General features: G+C 35.0%; 1 non-coding gene across 1 annotated transcript; it reads left to right on the top strand.

The window, feature by feature from the left end:
* The first annotated feature begins 757 nt into the window (after positions 1-757).
* On the top strand, positions 758-916 carry LOC141681061 (U1 spliceosomal RNA). The gene has a single exon (XR_012558504.1). It is a non-coding gene; the product is annotated as a U1 spliceosomal RNA (small nuclear RNA).
* Positions 917-17,139: the final 16,223 nt, after the last annotated feature.

The raw sequence follows: 17,139 nt of genomic DNA, 5'->3' as shown, positions 1-17,139 counted from the left end.
ATAGAAGGTTATATTCTTGTTTCATACCATAACCTGTAAACGATCCGGTTTTAAGGGGTTATTTGTATATCATTTTAAATTATGTAAAGATTGTTTAGTGACACCAAATCTTGACCCCGGATTTGGAATGTTACACCTGGCGCACCGCCACCAAATCAAAGAATAAATGATTTTTTTAAAGACAAGAACTCTTTGCCGGAGAAAAAAATCGATATTCCGATTGTTTCCAGATGAAAGTTTAAAACTACGACAATATATTTCAAATATAATTTAACTTAATGTAACAATTTACAACTAATGCCTCAATTTCACCTTTTTAAAATAATATTTCACGAAAATAAGTAATATAGTTTCAATTTCACCCTTTATAATAGAATGCACAACAATAAATAATAAAGTTCTGATTTTCTAGATTCAAGTACAAATATTGTACCTCATTTCGATCCATGTTCAACGAACTGAGTTATTATGTAACCCAAAGCTATTTTCACTCATCGGCCGCAAACTGCATAAAGGTACCGGTGGTGTAAGAAATTTTGGAGATATAGATATTCCTTGTTTTTTATTTAAGACAAATACCTCCCAAATTTTAAATTACATGTCACTCGCACAACGAAATTATAGTCAAATACATCATCACAAGATTTACACTATCGTTTATAACAAAAGTCTGCTCTGAGAACTTCCCACATTGACCGACCTAAGGTAAAATATTCCAACAACGCTATGAGTAGAGATTTACGGCCTACATGAAAACTTACTTACCTGGATGGGGTCAATGGGCGATCATTAAGGTCCATGGCCTAGGGAAGTGACTTCCATTGCACTTTGGATGGGTTCCTGTCTAAGGTATACCCAACTGGTGGAGCCTACATCATAATTTGTTTTAAGGGGCTTGCATTCGTGCGGCCCCGCCAACTATATTACATAATTTGTTATATTACTGAATTTCATGAAACTTGGTAAACCAAGGGGATTTTAAACTTGGGGAGGCGAAATCTAAAATTTGGGATTAATCAATTAAAAACTTCATTTATTTAAAGTTATTACTATTTATTGAATATTTGCAAGTAAAAATTACTCTTATTAACACGTAAATGAATTTATAGTCTCTCACTAAATAAATTCATCATAATATAAAATAAGTAATGGTAGGTGAGGTAAATATTCACAATTACAAACATCAACAAGCACATATATATTGTACTGCGCCATTATCTTGGTCACTTTAAGGGTTTCGTTTTCTTTTAAGTTTGATGACATATTGTGCTTAAAAATTAATTCTCCTCTTACGTGGAGTTTTTTTAATTTTATTTTCCGCAACAATGACAAAACCCGTGTAAACTAAAGACGCATATGGTTTCTCACAACACGGTTTTTCCGCATCATTCATATTTAAGGTGTTACCCGTTATTGCTTTCCCGTTTAAGTTTCAGTTTAAATTTGAAAATAAAAACACCAGTCTCGCAACATACTAAATTTGTTGTTGGGTGTGGTTGCATGAAATTTGCAGCAAGCAACTGAATAGGAATTCGTAATGCACCGAGAGTGATAGAAAAGCAGTTGACTTGCATATTATTAATTAAATGTTTTGGAAAAACATTTTATGCACTTACTCCAACAGTTTATTATTTTTTATTTTTCGAGGGAAAAGTCAATTTGTATGTACTCTAACAATTCATATTCGTATCTTATTCCACGCTTTACATCATGGCTTACATTAGTAGTTTATATATACCTGGAGTTCCGTACCACCTCGAGATACTTTTCGGTAGATCTGCCGAACTCATCCATATAAACAACGTTAGATAGCTTGTTCATTCATACATTTCTCGGCCTTTTGGCTAAGTTCAAGTGTAGTGTTAGGAATATGTTGTGAACTTGATGATAAATTAAACAAAACACCTTAGTAGATTTAACTTAGTGAATTTTGTAGCACTCGATGGATATTCAATTACAGTCCCGACGGATGAGTTAATATAGTCCCGACAGATGACAAATTGACATCCACCGGGTGAGTAGCTTATGTAATAATAAGTATTGTAGCACATTTCTGCATGCAACTTTGTGTAGATTCTGTAGGAGTATTTGAGTCATGTTGACTACTAGTGGATATGCAGAATAGGTTGATTAATTATAAATATGAGATGTCTTGTAATTCTATATAAGTGAAATAGAGTCATATGACAAATAGCTACCCGACGGATGATCAACAAAGTTACCCGACGGATGATCAACAGAGCTACCCGAAGGATAACAAACATGTACCCTACAGATGATCAAATTCAAATATCTATTGATAGTGACAACACAGTAACATGCGTTGGGTGTTTGCAAAAGGAATGTGGCAGCCTGTTAAGCAGGAATTTGAGAACAAAGAAGCATTACCATTTCCATGCAAATTATGAAGATATTCAAAGATGCTGGAATAGAGTAGTGAAGTAGAATGGAGTTAGACTTGATATGTTTGTTTTACTATCTTGTCTTATTGTCATGTAAACTTGGTGATATATAAACCAAGTGTAGCTAGTGGAACATTCAACTAAGCAAACACATTTTGAAAGAGAGATAGAAAAGGCTGTACTTGTAAAGAATTTCTCTGTAGTTTGTTTGTTTTACTTGTAAAGAAGATGTGAGCCAATTTGAGCTACACAGAGTTCTCAAACCGATATATATATATATATATATATATATATCTGGTGGATACATTCAAATCCACCAGAAAGTTTTAAAAGCTTGTGTTTTGATTTATATAATTCTTTCATTCCGCTCTTTGCAAATCAAACACTTATATATATTCATTTAGAACAGTTTTTAAAATCTTGAAAAAGTAGCCAGAATTACATTCAACCCCCCTTCTGTAATTCTTGTGGTATTGTTAGGGAATAGCAATTGGTATTAGAGCAAGCTCTTGAAGTACAAAGAGTTTAAAGATCACAACAAACAGCAAGATGAACAAGAAGGATGTTGGAGTTAAAATTCCATTTCTGGACAAAGATAATTATTACCACTGGAAGGTGAAGATGCACCTACATCTTCTTTCCCAAGATGAGTCCTATGTGGATTGCATAGAGAGAGGTCCTCATGTACCAATGAGAGCTGCAACTGGCAATGAGCCATCTGTTCCAAAACCAAGGCATGCATGGTCAGACCCTGATATTGAGCAAGTCAAGAAAGATAAGAAGGCCATGAATATATTGTTCAATGGAGTTGATGGTGATACGTTTGATAACATCATTAGCTGCAAAACAGCCAAAGAAGTTTGGGACACAATCCAGATTATTTGTGATGGTACCGAGCAAGTAAGGGAGAACAAGATGTAGCTACTGATTCAGCAATATGAGCATTTCCATTGTGAAGAAAGTGAGTCTCTCACTGATATTTTTAGTAGATTTCAAAAGCTACTAAATGCTCTGAATTTGCATGGAAGAGTCTATCAAACAAAAGACTCTAACGTCAAGTTCCTTAGATCTCTTCCAAAAGAGTGGAAGCCAATGACAGTCTCATTGAGAAATTCTCAGGATGATAAGGAGTTCACCTTGGAGAGACTGTATGGCATCCTAAAAACTTATGAGCTTGAAATTGAGCAAGATGAAAGGATGGAGAAAGGAAGGAAGAAAGGAGGGACAATAGCACTGGTTGTTGAAAATGAAGATCACTTGAGCCAAGATGACATGGATGATATTGATGAACATCTAGCATTCTTATCCAGAAGATTTGCAAAGCTCAAATTCAAAAAGAATTTTGGAGCAGCCAAGCCAAGTAGAAACATGGTGGATAAATCCAAATTCAAATGTTTCAAATGTGGCTTGGCAGGGCATTTTGCAAGTGAATGTAGAAAGTCTGATTCTAGGAAGAAGTAGTTTGAGCCTGTTGATTATAAATAGAAATACTTTTAGTTGCTCAAACAAAAGGAAAGGGCTTTCATCACACAGGAGAATGACTGGGCAGCTGATAGATTGGATGAAGATGAAGAAACAAGCTATGTCAACCTAGCCCTGATGGCCTAATAAGATGAAACAGAAACAAGTTCTTCAAGTAATCAGGTAATGTAATATCTGGGATATATCGTGTAATTATTTTTGCTAATAAATAAATATTATGCTTGTTCAGTATTTATTTTGTGAATTATTTGTTAAGTGGTATATGTGTTGGATGTTTAAATAAGATATAATTTGAGTATTTTAATTTTTATTTATCCAAAATAAAGTATAGATAATTGTCATATTTTTCTATTAATTTTTATGTTGATTTATGATTTTATAAAAAATTTATGGATTTAATAAATTATTTTTCCGAGTATTTATAAACTATTTTGTATAATCAGGAACCAGCCGACCTCACCCGTTTTTATGTTTTTATAACCCAAAACTCTTCCGAAAACTCCTTCCTAACCTAATTGCAATATTCTGAGCATTTTCCATGTTTTGACTTTTTCGATCCGGCGTACGGTTTTCCCCGTGCGGGTCCCGGCGCGATATTTTCGATACAAAATTTGTTTCGGTAAATCGATAAAACCCGTATTTTCGATAAACGAGATTTTTTTATTAAACTATTACAATTATCATCTCGTAATACATGCAACCAAAGCGCTAAGACCAAGACCGCAGTACAAAATGTACAGACTTGGACAATTATCCCAAAACCAGTACCGTTTTGGATCTATTTTCTCAAATGAACGTAATATTTTATATCCGGTATGATCCAACGGGGTACCAATATTCCGTAATTATAAATAGCCCTTACCGTATTTTATTTCGTACAGAAAATTATCTGCAAACAGTTAATTATATAGTTTTACAGAGAAACCCCTAATATTCATATAAACTTTCAAGAATCAAACAGGCTTTTGAAGGTGTTATTGATTTCTGTTTTGGAAGCTTGGGTAACCAAAACGAAGGGTTTGAGGAGTACTATCAGATTTCAGGACTGGTTTTACTGCAGAATTCAAGGTTTATTTTCTATATTTTTATTTATTTTTGAATTATTTTGATTTAAATTATGAATTTTTGTTCGAGTGATTGTTTGGATGATTTGATGATTGCATGTTGTAGAGCTTTTCTTCCGGATGATTTTGATATATTATATGACTGATTTAGAGTTCAATAACATATTCAAAATTGAGTTTGATTTTCGAATTTCAAAATTAGGGTTTATAACCCGTATGAATGTTCTTAATTGAAATTTGGGGGTTTCCGTTCTAGGGGTTATTAGACGTTTTTGTTGATTGTATCGTGTTCCTTGTTGAATTTGCAATCGATTCATGTATAGTACATCAATAGACGATTCCTAGTTTGCTCGAATCGAAGCAAGCAAAACTCGCTGGAGCCGGCGAGTTTCTCGGCCAATTCTGGGGTTATTGATATGATTTGATTGCATGAATGAATTCCTGGTGTTGTGTAAATGATATCTGGAGGTGTTGGCGGTGTGACGGTACCGGAGACGAGTTCTCCGGCGAACCCGTCGTTTTCCGGCGAACTAAACTGCAAAATTGCAGTTTAGTCCCTGAACTTTCCAGAATTTGCAAAAATAGGATTACTGTTTTAAAAATATTTAAAAATCAGATTACCTATTTATTTTAATTACAGAAATTCGTTTTTAATTATTAAAAATTCTAAAAATTATTATTTTAATTCCAAAAATTATTTTTAATTTAAAAATAAATCTGAATTAATTAGTTAATTAATTTTAGTTAATAATTAATAAGTTAATTGGTCAATTAATTCGAAAATTAATTGATTAATTGATTTAATTAATTATTAATTTAATTAATTATTTAATTAGATTTAATTATTTTGTTTGATTTAAAAATTCCGAAAAAAAGTTTCGAGCCTTAAAATATTATTTTAAATTGTTTTCAAGGCTCGATAATTATTATAAAATTATTTTAAATCCAGATTCGACCAATCAAACCCTGTTTATTGTTTCAAAAATGATTTGACGGTCCTTTTAAATCCCAAAAAATGTTTAAAATCCGTGTTAAATATCCGAAAAATCCTTTTAACATCAAACCTTCTTTGAAAAAGTATTTTCAATTAAATATCTTATGTGTTATGTGTTATATGTGCATTGATTAATGTGTTAAATGTGTATGTGTATGCTCTATGATTGTTTTAATTGTATCTTTCAATCCGAAAGTCGAATTTGGGTAAAACGAAGGGTAGATAGAAGCTTATATCGAATAGAATCATACGAGATGAGTATTGATAGATACTTATGCTATATTAGCAGAAGAGGCAAGGTGTAGGAAAGGGAAGCAAGTAGTCAAGGAATAAGAGGTTGTGATTAAAAGCTGATAAAGTGTAGCAAGTTAATACAAGGCAAGTATTCTGAACCTTCTTGAGATATATTGTGAATAATTGATAGTTCTATCTTATATTGCAAGTGCTTTGTAAGCACTAAACCCTAAACCTTGATTTCAGTTATTAATCTTTGAGCCGTAAGCCTTATTCTTTCTAAACCATTGATTGTTTAATACCCAAATACGAACCACAAACCTACGATACTACTCCACAAATACATACAAATTAAATACCGAACACTAAGCCAAGATTGCTTACATACTCAACCCATTATACCTTATACGTTGAAAGACCAAATCCTTGTAACTCTGAAACTTTGATTCTTTTGTTATCCGATTCTTGCACCGGCTGATAGCCATTCCTTGTAATTTCCATATTGTTTCCTTGTGAAGATTGAAACCCTCTCATTCTTGGAAATCCAATGTTGTTTATGATTTTGTTTATTACTTTACATTGTTTATTCTGTTATTGTGATAAAATTGGAATTTTTTATAAAATTGTGGACCAGATTCGTGGTAAGACCAGATTGGTGGTCAAGTTAGGCCAATGTGTGCCATGGATCCAGTAATTAGAGCAGAGCTGTGTGCCTTGCTCGGGGTTAGTACGTGACTGATCAGCAGCCTAACCTTGGTTTTAAAATGAAAACTTAATATCCAATTCTAAATCATTGTTCATCCATAAACTTGATATATTAAATCATTTGACTTGATCATTATTTATTCTCAATATTGTCAATGTGACTTGCTGAGCTAGTTACCTCATTTTTGCGATTTTCTTTATATTCTTTCCAGTTAAGAAGGAACCTGTTGGTAGCGAGGATCCCCAATCCAATGTGAGAGCTAGAATTCCAGGTTGATCGGGATAAGCTAGCTAAAGGTTTTGTGATAGTTTAAGCTTGTGAAGTTTGTAAGAATGTTTATTATTCAGTTGTAAGTTTGAATAGTTGGGATTTGGACGTTTGTAATATAAGTGTGTGTGTGTAGCTTGTGTGCATACTTTAACCTGTTGCGATCCGTGGTAGTTGGTAAGTAGGGTCACTGCATATTATTATTATTATTCTCTTTATTATTGTTATAAGCAGGTTTATATAAAGGTGTATGTGTGTGGACCCCAAACTTCTAACCCGGGTTTGGAGGGCGCCACAGGTTTGGTATCAGAGCTATAGGTTATAAGTCACTGACACAAGCCTAAATCAACGGGAATGGGTAGAGGGTTAGGATTAGAAGTAAGGAATAGAAAAATAGAACATCGAGAGGTTGAGTGCGACTGTATAATAGGTACTAGTATAATTCGCGTTGTGGTTAGAGATTCTTATATTGCGATTTGATTTCAGATAGCAGCGATGGCAGACTCTTTTATCCCAGTACCAGCTGATCATTTTGAGCCTTCGGTTGGAGGACCATCTTCTGATCCACGTCCTATTGTTCCACCGGTGTTGGCTATTCTACCTCCAGATATGCCACAACCTATACCACTGCGAGCTATTCCACCTCCTGGTATGAGGCCACCTATCCGAAGACCCCCACCCGCTGGTTCGGATTCCACTGGGCATTCAGTTGCGGGTGCACCATTTTAGTCTACACCACATCATGTTCCTTATTTCCGATATGAGGCTCTTTTTTTGGAGCGTGAGTCCCTGTTGGCACAGATTCGAGAGCTGCAGCATATAGTGAGGACTACAGATGTTGACCGGAGTGTGAGGGAGCTTCGAGAGGAAATTCATGTGACACGGAGGATTCTTGACGCTAGACTGCATGGAGCTACATGTGAGTATGCAAGCCCTGATGCTCTTATGGGATGGGCCAGAGAGGTGATGGAGGATCTTGAGAGGTTTGGTGGACCAGAGTTTCCTTGGAGCTAGAGACAGAGATGCAGAGACAGAGATGTTGAGCCAGAGTTGTGGTGGTTTTATTATGTACATTAGTGTGTAGCGTGTATCAGTAGACTTTTGGTTATATTTATAGACTAGATCTGCTGACTAGTGAGTAGGCTTGTTGTACCCTTTTGCTTTTACTTTTGAAGTGTTTTCACACTTGTACGACCTAAAACTTTGATCTATATATATCAGTACATTTTCTTTTCCAGCATTGTCATTTACATTACTGCACCTGTTTTATCTTACTTCTTATTACACCAGTTATACTTCTTGTGATACCATGTACCCCATCCCCTTACATGTTTGCATTCTGTAAAGAAGCATGCAATTTACTTAGTTCAACCGTTACAACTGTTTTCAAAAAGAGATATTCTTGTTTTATAAAAACTTTTCATAAAAAGAATTTGATTTAAAGGCTAAATAAGTTGTTTGATTCTTTACAGAAAATGCCTCCCCGAAGAAATACCCGTTCTACCAACCAGAATGAAGAAACCAACAACAACAACCAAGACAACAACAACCAGAATACAAACCCATGTCCCATAGACCCAATAGTAGCCCAGATTCTTCAGATCTTGTCTTAACAAACAGTTCACCTGACTCAACAGCAACAAAGAAAGACCAACCCCCAGGTAGCTTTTAAGACTTTTTAGTCGGTGAATCCACCGGAATTCAAGGGTTCTTTAGATCCAGTTGAAGCGGGTGTTTGCTTAAAGGAAATAGAGAAGTCATTTTCTTTGGTTAAGGTAAAGGAGGAACAGAAGGTTGAGTTTGCAAGTTATTATTTAAAGATTGAGGCCACCTACTGGTGGGAAACAGTGAAGACATTGGAAGGTACAGATGCTATTACTTGGGAGAGGTTCAGAGAGTTGTTTTTAGAAATATATTTTCCCCAGTTTGTTCAGGATCAAATGGAATTGAAGTTTTTGGAGTTAAAACAAGGGAATATGTCGGTAGCTGATTATGAAAGTAAGTTTGAAGAATTGTCAAGGTTTGTGCCATCATATGTGGATACTGACAGAAAGAAAGCCAAGAGATTTTAGCAAGGTTTGAAGCCATGAATCAGAGGGAAGATAGTCATATTTGAATTGGATACTTATGCAGGAGTTGTACAGAAGGCCATGATAGCAAAAACAGAGAGCGAGATGTCACAGAAAGAGAAGGAAAACAAGAAAATAAAGTTTGAAGGGAATGAATGACAGTCACAACCAGGGAAGTTTCCAAGTTTTAAGAAGGGCAAGTTTCAGCCAGGGAGAAATTTTAATTTTAAGAAGCAAAATGCAGGGGACGGAGGTCAAGGCAACCGTCCAGCCAATGTGAACCAACCAAATCAGTTGAGGCTAACTTTTCCAAATTGTCAGGTATGTGGGAAGAAGCATGTAGGAGTTTGTAATAAGTTGAATGTGGTTTGTCTCAAGTGTAATCAGAAGGGGCACTATTCAAGGGAGTGCCGTAACCAGCCAGCTAGAGAGCAAGTGAACAAGGACCAACCTACCCGGAATCCAGCAGTTAGGGTTCCAGTCATTGGATTTACATGCTTTAAGTGTGGAAAGCTAGGACACATAGCCAGGGATTGCAAGACACCAGCCCCAGTCAGTAATACATTGAGAATTATGGGATCTACTCCAGTAGTGAATGAGACTCCAAGGGCCAGAGTTTTTGATATGTTTGTAAAGGACGCTATCCAGGATACCGATATCGTGGCAGGTATGCTTAATGTGAATTCTTTATGTGCCAAAGTGTTAATAGATTCGGGAGCAACTCGATCGTTTATTTCTCAAGATTTTGTTAGTAAGTTAAATTGTCCAGTTGAGTATTTAAATGAAATAATGACCGTGGAATTAGCAAATCAAGAACGTGTATCTGTTAATTAAGTTTATGTGAACTGTGAAATTGAGATTTCTGGTAATAAGTTTTGTGTGGATTTGATACCATTTATGTTAAGAGAGTTTGACTTTATTCTAGGAATGGATTGGTTATCTAAGCACGATGCTCAGATAGACTGTCGTAATAAGAAGGTAATTGTAAAGATGCCAGACGAGAGAATGGTAACGTTTAAGGGCTAGAAGCAAGCAAAGAAGTTTTTAACGATGATTTGATCTAAAAAGTTGCTACGGCAAGGATGCGAGCATTTCATTACATATGTGATTGATAGAAGTCAGGAGCCAGCAAAACTTGAAGATATTCCGGTAGTCAATGAATTTCCAGACGTGTTTCTCGATGATTTACCAGGACTTCCTCCAGATAGAGAAATTGAGTTTACAATCGACTTAGCACCCGGAACGGAACCAGTATCCAAGGCCCCGTACAGAATGGCACCCGTTTAAATGAAGGAATTAGCAAAGCAATTATAAGAGTTATTAGAGAAAGGAGTAATTAGACCCAGTGTATCCCCATGGGGTGCACCGGTACTATTTGTTAAGAAGAAGGATGGAAGCATGAGACTGTGCATCAACTATCGAGAGCTCAACAAGCTTACAATCAAGAATAAGTATCCATTACCTCGAATTGATGATTTGTTTGACCAGTTGAAAGGAGCCAAGTACTTCTCCAAGATTGATTTGAGATCAGGATATCACCAATTGAAGATTAAACCAGAAGATATACCAAAGAAAGCTTTCAGAACAAGGTATGGACGTTATGAATTCTTAGTGATGTCTTTTGGATTAACCAATGCCCCAGCAACATTTATGGATCTGATGAACAGAATTTTCAAGGAATATTTGGACAGGTTTGTCATTGTGTTTATAGATGATATTTTGATTTACTTGAAGACAGAAGAAGACCATGCAGAGCATTTGAGGACATCTTTGGAAATTTTGAGGAAGGAAAAATTATATGCTAAATTTTCGAAGTGTGAATTTTGGCTACAGGAAGTTCAATTCTTAGGGCACATAGTCAGTAATAAAGGGATCAAAGTGGACCCGACAAAGATTGAAGCTATTACAAATTGGGAAAGGCCGAAAACAGCAACATAAGTGAGAAGTTTCTTGGGATTAGAGGGATATTATCGGCGATTTGTTCAAGATTTCTCGAAGATTGCGACGCCATTGACAAAGCTTACACGGAAGAATGAAAAGTTTATATGGAACGACAAATGTGAAGAAAGCTTTCAGGAATTGAAGCGGAGATTAATTACGGTACCTGTTTTGTCACTTCCTGATGACCAAGGAAATTTCATAATCTATAGCGATGCTTCTCATAAGGGACTAGGATGTGTTCTGATACAGTACGATAAGGTTATTACATATGCGTCGAGGCAACTGAAACCACACGAGCAAAAGTATCCTACTCATGATTTGGAGCTAGCAGCCATAGTATTCGCTCTGAAGATTTGGAGACATTATCTATATGGAGAAAAATGTGAGATTTATACGGATCACAAAAGTTTGAAGTACATATTCACACAAAAGGAGCTTAATATGAGACAAAGAAGATGGTTAGAGTAGATTAAGGACTACAACTGCACGATTAACTATCATCCCGACAAAGCGAATGTGGTGGCAGACGCATTAAGTCGAAAAGAGAAGTTGAATGTGTTATCAGTACCCGAGGAGATATACAAAGAATTTCAGAAATTGGAATTGGAAATCAGAGTTTGCAAGCCTGACGAAGCAGAGATGTATAGTATGAATTTTCAGCCAGAGTTGTTAGAAAAGATAAGGAAGTGTCAAGAGGAGATAATGGATCAGGACATCAACCATTTAGTAGGTGAAGAGTTGTGCACACAAAAGGACGATCAAGGTATTCTTAGGTTCTCTTCTAGAATTTGGATTCCACCAGTAACGGAGTTGAAGACTGAAATTTTACAGGAAGCTCATAATTCAAGGTATTCAATCCATCCAGGAAGTACAAAGATGTATAGAGATTTAAAGGAAAATTATTGGTCGCCAGATATGAAGAGAGAGATTACAGAATGGGTTAGTAAATGCTATACATATCAGAGGGTCAAGGCAGAGCACCAGAGACCAAGTGGGCTATTGCAGCCATTAGAGATTCCAGAATGGAAGTGAGAGCACATTGCCATGGATTTCATAGTTGGATTACTAAGGACAAAAGCAAATCACGATACCATTTGGGTTATAGTGGACAGACTTACCAAGTCAGCGCATTTTTTACCTATAAATGAAAGATTTTCACTAGACAAGTTGGTCCATATGTACCTGAAAGAGATCGTGGTTCGTCATGGAGTTCCTATGTCTATCGTATCTGATCGAGACCCAAGATTTAATTCAAGATTTTGGAAAAATTTTCAAGAATGTTTGGGAACGAGACTGAATATGAGTACGGCCTATCATCCATAGACGGACGACCAAAGTGAACGAACAATCCAGACAATTGAAGACATGTTACGCGTTTGTGCCATTGATTTCAAAGGAAGTTGGGACGAGCATTTACCCTTGGTAGAATTTGCTTACAACAACAGTTACCATGCCAGTATCGGGATGCCACCCTATGAAGCTTTTTATGGACAAAAATGTCGATCTCCAGTATATTGGGATGAAGTAGGAGAACGCAAGATACTTGTGCCTGAATTGGTGCAACAGACAAATGAAGTTGTTAAAGTTATCCAGAAGTGATTAATAGCAGCACAAGACAGTCAGAGGAAGTACGCAGACCAATCAAGGAAAGATATGGAATTTGAAGAAGGAAATCTAGTATTGCTGAAAGTGTCACCGTGGAAAGGATTGACAAGATTTGGGAAGAAGGGAAAACTGAGCCCTAGATATGTCGGACCTTTTGAGATTTTAAAGCGTGTTGACAAAATAGCTTATGAGTTGACGTTACCCCCGCACATGAAACACATTCACAATGTTTTCCACGTATCGATGCTTAAGAAGTACAATCCAGACTCCAGGCATGTAATTGAGTATGAGCCAATAAAACTTCAGGCATATTTGTCTTATGTAGAGAGTCCGATAGAGATTCTGGAAGAAAGAGAGAAAGTGTTAAGAAATAAAGTGATAAAGTTAGTAAGAGTATTGTGGAGAAACCCAAAGGTTGAAGAATCAACCTGAGAGATAGAAAGTGATATGCGAGAAAAGTACCCTCATCTATTTTCTTAGGAGATTCTGAGGACAAAATCCTTTTAGGGGGGGGAGGATGTAATATCTGGGATATATCGTGTGATTATTTTTGCTAATAAATAAATATTATGCTTGTTCAGTATTTATTCTGTGAATTATTTGTTAAGTGGTATATGTGTTGGATGTTTAAATATGATATAATTTGAGTATTTTAATTTTTATTTGTCCAAAATAAAGTATAGATAATTTTCATATTTTTCTATTAATTTTTATGTTGATCTTTGATTTTATAGAAAAATTATGGATTTAATAAATTATTTTTCCGAGTATTTATAAACTATTTTGTATAATTGGCAACCAGCCGACCTCACCCGTTTTTACATTTTTATAACCCAAAACTCTTTCGAAAACTCCTTCCTAACCTAATTGCAATATTCTGAGCATTTTCCATATTTTGACTTTTTCGATCCAGCGTACGGTTTTCCCCGTGTGGGTCCCGACATGATATTTTCGATACAAAATTTGTTTCGGTAAATCGATAAAACCCGTAATTTCAATAAACGGGATCATTTTATTAAACTATTATAATTATCATCTCGTAATACGTGTAACCAAAGCGATGATACCAAGACCACAGTAAAAATGTACAGATTTGGATAATTATCCCAAAACCGGTACCATTTTGGATCTGTTTTCTCAAATAAACGTAATATTTTATATCCGGTATGATCCAATGGGGTACCAATATTCCGTAATTATAAATAGCCCTTACCGTATTTTATTTCGTACAGAAAATCATTTGCAAATGGTTAATTATATAGTTTTACAAAGAAAACCCTAATATTCATATAAACTTTCAAGAATCAAACAAGATTTTGAAGGTGTTATTGATTTCTGTTTAGGAAGCTTGAGTAACCAAAACGAAGGGTTTGAGGAGTACTATCAGATTCCAGGACTGGTTTTACTGCAGAATTCAAGGTTTATTTTCTATATTTTTATTTATTTTTGAATTATTTTGATTTAAATTATGAATTTTTGTTCGCGTGATTGTTTGGATGATTTGATGATTGCATGTTGTAGAGCTTTTCTTCCTGATAATTTTGATATATTATATGATTGATTTAGATTTCAATAACATGTTCAAAATTGAGTTTGATTTTCGAATTTCAAAATTAGGTTTTATAACCCATATGAATGTTCTTAATTGAAATTTGGGGGTTTCTGTTCTAGGGGTTATTAGACGTTTTTGTTGATTGCAACGTGTTCCTTGTTGAATTTGCAATCGATTCATGTATAGTACATGAACAGACGATTCCTGGTTTGCTTGAATCGAAGCAAGCAAAACTCGCCGGAGCCGGCGAGTTTCTCGGCCAATTTCCGGCCAATTCTGGGGTTATTGATATGATTTGATTGCATGAATGAACTCCTGGTGTTGTGTAGATGATATCTGGAGGTGTTGGTGGTGTGACGGTACCGGAGACGAGTTCTCCGGCGAACCCGTCGTTTTTCGGCGAACTAAACTATAAAATTGCAGTTTAGTCCCTGATCTTTTAGAGATGGTGAAGTTTAGTCCCTGAACTTTGCAGAATTTGCAAAAATAGGATTATTATTTTAAAAATATTTAAAAATCATATTTCCTATTTATTTTAATTACAGAAATTCGTTTTTAATTATTAAAAATTCTAAAAATTATTATTTTAATTCCAAAAATTATTTTTAATTCAAAAATAAATCTTAATTAGTTAATTAATTTTAGTTAATGATTAATTAGTTAATTGGTCATTTATTCAAAAATTAATTTATTAATTGATTTAATTAATTATTAATTGATTTTAATTAATTATTTAATTAGATTTAATTATTTATTTTTGATTTAAAAATTCCTAAAAATAGTTTCGAGCTTTAAAATATTATTTTAAATTATTTTCAAGGCTCGATATTATTATTATAAAATTATTTTAAAGCCAAATTCGGCCAATCGAACCGTATTTATTATTTCAAAAATGATTTGACGGCCCGTTTAAATCCCGAAAAATATTAAAAAATCCGTGTTAAATATCCGAAAAATCCCTTTAACATCAAACCTTCTTTGAAAAAGTATTTTCAATTAAAATTTCTTATGTGTTATGTGTTATATGTGCACTGATTAATGTGTAAAATGCGTATGTCTATGCTATGTGACTGTTTTCATTGTATCTTTCAATCCGAAAGTCGGATTTGGATAAAACGAAAGGTAGATAGAAACTTATATCGAATAAAATCATACGAGATGCGTATTGATAGATACTTATGCTATATGAGCAGAAGAGGCAATGCGTAGGAAAGGGAAACAAGTAGTCAAGGAATAAGAGGTTGTGATTAAAAGCTAGTGAAGTGTAGCAAGTTAATACAAGGCAAGTGTTCTGAACTTTCTCGAGATATATTGTGAATAATTGATAGTTCTATCTTATATTGCAAGTGCTTTGGAAACACTGAACCCTAAACCTTGTTTCCAGTTATTAATCTTTGAGCCGTAAGCCTTATTCTTTCTGAACCATTGATTGTTGAATACCCAAATACGAACCATAAACCTACGATACTACTCCACAAATACATACAAATTAAATACCGAACACTAAGCCAAGATTGCTTACATACTCAAACCATTGTACCTTACACGTTGAAAGACCAAAGCCTTGTAACTCTAAAACTTCGATTCTTTTGTTATCCGATTCTTGCACCGGCTGATAGCCATTCCTTGTAATTGCCATATTATTTCCTTGTGAAGATTGAAACCCTCTCATGCTAGGAAATCCAATGTTATTTATGATTCTGTTTATTGCTTTACATTGTTTATTCTATTATTGTGATAGAATTGGATTATTTTATAAAATTGTGGACCAGATTTGTGGTCAGACCAGATTGGTGGTCAAGTTAGGCCAATGTGTGCCTTGCTCGGGGTTAGTGCGTGACTGATCAGCAGCCTAGCCTTGGTTTTAAAATGAAAACTTAATATCCAATTCTAAATCATTGTTCATCCATAAACTTGATATCTTAAATCATTTCACTTGATCATTATTTATTCTCAGTATTGTCAATGTGACTTGCTGAGCTAGTTAGCTCATTTGTGCGATTTTCTTTATATTCTTTTCCAGTTAAGAAGGAACCTGTTGGTAGCGAGGATCCCCAATCCAGTGCGAGAGCTAGAATTCCAGGTTGATCGGGATAAGCTAGCTAAATATTTTTGTGATAGTTTAAGCTTGTGAAGTTTATAAGAATGTTTATTATTCAGTTGTAAGTTTGAATAGTTGGGATATGGACGTTTGTAATATAAGTGTGTGTGTGTGGCTTGTGTGCATACTTTAACCTGTTGTAATCCGTGGTAGTTGGTAAGTAGGGTCACTGCATATTTTTATTATTATTATTGTCTTTATTATTGTTATAAGCAGGTTTATATAAAGGTGTGTGTGTGTGGACCCCAAACTTCTGACCCGGGTTTGGAGGGCGCCACAGGTAATCACCACTAACCTAGCACATTTATCTAAAGCTGAGTGTAATGATGCAATGAATGACATGTCCACAGAATTATATCACTTGCGTATTATACTTAAGTCCCTCACTAAGGAAAATGCTAAAATTAAAGAAAACAATTTGTTTTTAAGTGAGAGGAATAATGTGCTAGAGTCTCTGTTTATTGGATTTGAAAAATTGAGAATTGAGTGTAAGATTGCTAAGGATGAATTAACTGAGTCCTTGAAGAAATAAGAGATTTTAAAGAAGCAGCTTGAACAAGAATATGAAGTGATTAAGACATGGAAATCATCCAGAGATGTCCATGCTCAAATCACTAAAGTTCAAGGTATTGAGTCCTTTTGTGATGCAGCCTGGAAGAAGAGTAAGGAGAAGCTGGAATCCAATTTGGTTGAAGGATCGTTGACAGATGTGGACTCGACGG

The sequence above is a fragment of the Apium graveolens genome, chromosome 8 (genome assembly GCF_009905375.1).
Source record: "Apium graveolens cultivar Ventura chromosome 8, ASM990537v1, whole genome shotgun sequence".
In the NCBI taxonomy this organism is placed as follows: domain Eukaryota; kingdom Viridiplantae; phylum Streptophyta; class Magnoliopsida; order Apiales; family Apiaceae; genus Apium; species Apium graveolens.
The sequence above is the reverse complement of the archived record's forward strand: the minus strand, read 5'-3'. Positions and strand labels throughout refer to the sequence as shown.